General features: G+C 33.3%; 1 long non-coding RNA gene across 1 annotated transcript in view; it reads left to right on the top strand.

Annotated features, from left to right (window-relative positions):
• Positions 1–878: 878 nt before the first annotated feature.
• Positions 879–6,000, top strand: part of LOC133658150 (uncharacterized) — a 41,847-nt gene continuing 36,725 nt past the window's right edge. The window contains exon 1 of the long non-coding RNA XR_009827402.1: positions 879–1,106. This is a non-coding gene — a long non-coding RNA (uncharacterized LOC133658150). The remainder of the gene's footprint in view (positions 1,107–6,000) is intronic.

The raw sequence follows: 6,000 nt of genomic DNA, 5'->3' as shown, positions 1-6,000 counted from the left end.
GTAGTATTTATTGCAAGGAATACAACATATAATGTAGTATTTATTGCAAGGAATACAACATAATGTAGTATTTATTGCAAGGAATACAACATAATGTAGTATTTATTGCAAGGAATACAACATATAATGTAGTATTTATTGCAAGGAATACAACATAATGTAGTATTTATTGCAAGGAATACAACATAATGTAGTATTTATTGCCAGTAATACAACATATACTGTAGTAGAGCGTGAAAACAGAAATATACATCACTGTATATGCAAAAAGAGTATATTTCATAATATTGTACATTTGTATTATTTATTCATCAATTTGTCTTGCAGCATAAAAAAATAAAAAAACATATCTTTATGTCTTGCAGCACCGTGTGTGTGTGCGTGTGTGCGTGTGTGTGTGTGTGTGTGTGTGTGTGTGTGTGTGTGTGTGTGTGTGTGTGTGTGTGTGTGTGTGTGTGTGTGTGTGTGTGTGTGTTGCCCCCCTAGCGACCATGGCTGTAGACTGTTACCACTGGTGCTGTTGCTACAGTAACAATCTAATGCCACGGTCACCATGGAGACAGAAGAAAAGGGAGTCAGCGCGTGATTGGTCGCTCTCAGGACTGACGCGTCGGTGTGTGTGTGTGTGTGTGTGTGTGTGTGTGTGTGTGTGTGTGTGTGTGTGTGTGTGTGTGTGTGTGTGTGTGTGTCAAAGTTGACAGGAGTGGTCCCGCTGAGCTCTCGCCAGGCATCAGTAGCCATGACTGTAGACTGTTACTGTGGTGGTGCAGCTGGTAGCAGTAAGCAGTCTAGAGCCAAGGTGTTGATGCGCTGACCACAAGGGAGGACACCCGGTGCACTGCAGGGAGTTAAACACAAACGCACAACATTAGGAACATGGCACAGCACAACACTTGTTGTTGTTGTTGTTGTTGTTTTTCCCTATTGACGTCCACGCCAATACTGCATGAGTCACACACAGGATATGGACTTCCCGGCCCTGGCGGCTTACGCAAGCTCATCTGTGGGTCGATGTTTGACGTGGACCGCCATCGCGAGCACGGCGGTGTGGTCGTCTTCATGACGTGTACACTCAGGAGGTGCCAGATACACTTTAAACCTCACTGGTGAGCCAATAGGAGAGAAGTGTGTGTGTGTGTGTTTGTGGACGTCGCTGTCCGAGGTGCTGAAAGAACTTGCACAACCGTCCAACTCTTCATCCACCGTCTGTTTATTCTTTTGTCTAGACCAGGGGTGTCCAAAGTACGGCCCGCAGCTAATTGTTTACCGCACATTCTGGAAATAGTATTGTAAAAATAAAAAAGAACATTAAAAAAAGTGGAATGAGGTGAAATCTAACGAGAAAAAGTTGCAATGTTGACACAAAAGCTGCCATGCGAGGCTGGTTTTTGTTTCTTTTGTCTTTCTTCATTTTTTGCCATTGCTCAAAAAATAATAATAATGACAAAAAAATCCATGTTATAATGAATTATTTTCAGGGCTCCAATGACTTCAAATATTTCACTTTAAAATGTTTTAGGTGGTAAATATTGCATATATTGTGTAGTAGCCAGAAAAAAAACATCAACATTTTCTTTGACAAAAGCGCATAAAACGAACAAAATAATAGTTCCAGCACAAAATCAACAGATGATCTCGTAACTTAAGTGTTGAAAGTAAAAGAAAAACCTAATAAAAATGTATCACTTTATGAGTGGGGCACCTTTTGGATCCCAAATATATTAATTTTTTTTATATATCTTTTCACTGTGATTACTCAAAAATATGAAATAATTAAAATCAATGGTGTCCTGCATTATTGATCTTTTAGGGCTCTAATGACTAAATACTGCATATTTCAGTTTTACTATAAAAAAACTACGTTGTTTTTGACAGAAAAGCCATAAAACATTTTTTTTAATTTGTATTACTTTATATCAACTTGAAGTTGATATAGAGATTTACTGTAAGCGTTAAATAATTTAAAAAAATAATAATAATCTGACTTATTTTTAACATTTTAATGACTGAGACCCTTTATGGTCCCCGGGACCCCTAAAGGTAAAATAAATAAAAAATTCCATATATTTTGTTATTGTTTGAAAATGAAAAATATCAAAATGGCCCCCACATGCTTTAATTTTTCCGTGTGCGGCCCTCAGTGGAAAAAGTTTGGACACCCCTGGTCTAGACCAATGGTCCCCAACCACCGGGCCGCGGCCCGCTACCGGTCCGTGGATCGATTGGTACCCGGGCCGCGAAATAATTATTTATTTTTATTTTAAATTTTTTAAATTTTTAAATTTTTTTTTAATTAAATCAACATAAAAAGCACAAGATACACTTACAATTAGTGCACCAACCCAAAAAACCTCCCTCCCCCATTTACAGTCATTCACACAAAATTGTTGTTTCTTTCTGTTATTAATATTCTGCTTCCTACATTATATATCAATATATATCAATACAGTCTGCAAGGAATACAGTCCGTAAGCACACGATTGTATTTTTTTATGACAAAAAAAAAAAGTAAAAAAATACCCCCCCCCCCCCCCCCCCGGTCCGTGGGACAAATTTTCAAGCGTTGACCGGTCCGCAGTTACAAAAAGGTTGGGGACCACTGCTCTAGACCACAGGTGTCAAAGTTAAGGCCCCGGGGCCCAAATCTGGCCCGCCACATTATTTTATGTGGCCCGCAAAAGCCTGGAAAATAATATGCTTAATCTTTTCTCACTAAATATATTTGTTCTTTCCCTTTTTGACATGAAAAATCATGTACTGCATGCAATTGCACATCTTTTAAAATTCAATATTATCAAAATATTATCATGTATTACAAAAATATTTTTTGTTAAAATACTGCACTTAAATATCTGCTTGACTTACGATTTCAAAACAAATTGAGTGTAAAATTATTTAGTTTTTTTACCATAAAATCAACTTTAGTGCTGTTTTTTTTTCCATATACAGTAAGACACTAATACAATAAAACAAGATTTTTGTCATGATCCGTGGCCCGGATCATGTTTTGGTATTTTCCGTTAGTTTTGGACTCGCTCAGTTCCTGTTGTGTGCACCCTTGAGTTTGTTTTAGTTACCATGGTTGCTTACTATTTTCACCTGCCTCTGATTGGTGTTCAGGACGCTCACCTGTTCCCCGAGCACTAATCTGAGGCATTATTTAAGCCTGCCTTTGCCGGTCAGTCAACCTGGCTTCTTTTGTTTTCTCCACGCAACATGCTACGTGAGTATTCCTTGTCTTCTAGCCTATGCTAAGTGGTAGCCTTAGCTTCCCAGTGCGATCGGCACGTTGTTGCTTCGGCTTGTTTTCGGTTTTGGTACTTCCTTGAGTTTGGAAGAATAAACCATGTTCCTACCTGCAAGTCCTGTCCGGAGTGGTCCGTTTGCATGCCGGGGGAACGAACCTCGCAGCAAGCTGTGACCACCCGCACGTAACAATTTTACGGTTAAAAACATTTTTATTTGGCAGCTTTGTTGCTTGAATTTTACCCCTAAAACAGTGGTATTGTTTCTCCATTCCATTTATAAAACGTTTTTATATGCTGTAAAAAAAAAAAACGCTGCTTTTATTTTACAATTCTGGTGACTGAGCTGCCAGTTTTTAAAGTAACATTCAAATATTTTTTTTTCAGCTTATGTAAAAAATTATATTGTTAATGTATTATATATATATATATATATATATATATATATATATATATATATATATATATATATATATATATATATATATATATATATATATATATATATATATATATATATATATGTATATATATATATATATATGTATATATATATATATATATATATATATATATATATATATATATATATATATATATGTATGTATATGTATATGTATATGTATATATATATATATATATATATATATATATATATATATATATATATATATATATATATGTATACATATATACAGTATATATATATATGTGTGTGTATATGTGTATGTGTATATGTATATGTATATATGTATATGTATATATATATATGTATATATGTATATATATATGTATATATATATATACATATATATATATATGTATATATGTATATATATATGTATATATATATATACATATATATATATATATATATATATACATATATATATACATATATACATATATATATATAAATATACATATATACATATATACATATATATATATATATATATATACATATACATATATACATATATACATATATATATATATATATATATATATATATATATATATATATATATATATATATATATATATATATATATATATATATATATATATATATATATATATATATATATATATATATATATATATATATATATATATATATATATACATATACATATATACATACTGTTTCCATTCAGATTGAAGCGTCGATGGTGTGGGCCAGTGGTTCTCAAATGGGGGTATGCGTACCCCTAGGGGTACTTGAAGATATGCCAAGGGGTACGTGAGATTTTTTTTAAAATGTCTGTCAAAAAGAACTGTGAAAAGAAATGCAACAATGCAATATTCCGTGTACACAACTTGATTTTTTGTGGCCATGTTCCATAAATATTGATGTTAAAGATTTCTTTATTTGTGAAGAAATGTTTAGAATTAAGTTCATGAATCCAGATGGATCTCTCGCACTTTAAGTTGATGATTACTTGTATGTGTAGAAATCTATATTTATAATTGAATCACTTGTGTATTTTTCAACAAGTTTTTAGTTATTTTTATATCTTTTTTTTCCAAATAGTTCAAGAAAGACCACAACAAATGAGCAATATTTTGCACTGTTATGCAATTTAATAAATCAGAAACTGATGACATAGTGCTGTATTTTACTTATTTATCTCTTTTTTTTTTAACCAAAAATGCATTGCTCTGTTTAGGGGGTACTTGAATTAAAAAAGTTTTCACAGGGGGTACATCACTGAAAAAAGGTTGAGAACCACTGGTATGGGCCACCGATCACACCTCTCAGTATTTGGGATTCATACCTAATCCTCGACTCTCCTAATTGCCCTCCAAAAAACTTTCTCAACTTTCAATGTTGTTTTGATCTCTATTTACAATTCCAAGTCTCCTGATTTGCCGTTAAATACATTTAAAAAATGTTTCTCTTTACTTGAAGTCCACTCTAAAAAGTTTTTTAGTTTTATTTTTTTGTCACACTGTATTATTTGCATTGCAATGGTAACACGTGATGTACTGTAATGCGGTACGCCGGCTCCATCTAGTGGTACGCTAAAGAATCACTTAATTAATGTGCGATTCACTTTGTTTGATTCATCGTTTTAAGCACAGTTTTTTATTCTGCGACATTCAAATGTAACTGCGTGCAATGTTACAGTGGCCGACAATATTAGATGTACTCGTCGTGTTTTTAATGAATACTTGGGCTTACTATGCTGTTGTTTTTAACGAATACTTGGGCTTACTATGCTGTTGTTTTTAACGAATACTTGGGCTTACTATGCTGTTGTTTTTTTAACGTCGGTCATTGTGGTGAAAACAGTTGGAAAAGCACTGCGAAAATAACGTATATTATGACTTCAAGACCATAGATAGGAATATTAGATGTACTCGTCGTGTTTTTAATGAATACTTGGGCTTACTGTGCTGCCGTATTTTAACGTTGGTCATTGTGGTGAAAACAGTTGGAGAAGCACTGCGGTAATAACAAATATTATAATGATTTCAAGATCATAGATAGGAAATATAGATGCACTCGTCATGTTTTTAACGAATACTTGGGCTTACTATGCTGCTGTTTTTAATGAATACTTGGGCTTACTATGCTGCTGTTTTTTTAATGTTGGTCATTGTGGTGAAAACAGTTGGAGAAGCACTGCGAAAATAACATATATTATGACTTCAAGATCATAGATAGGAATATTAGATGTACTCGTCGTGTTTTTAATGAATACTTGGGCTTACTGTGCTGCTGTTTTTAATGAATACTTGGGCTTAC

Source organism: Entelurus aequoreus, linkage group LG10, assembly GCF_033978785.1.
Source record: "Entelurus aequoreus isolate RoL-2023_Sb linkage group LG10, RoL_Eaeq_v1.1, whole genome shotgun sequence".
Classification (NCBI taxonomy): Eukaryota; Metazoa; Chordata; class Actinopteri; order Syngnathiformes; family Syngnathidae; genus Entelurus; species Entelurus aequoreus.
This window is presented reverse-complemented; position numbering and strand designations above follow the sequence as displayed.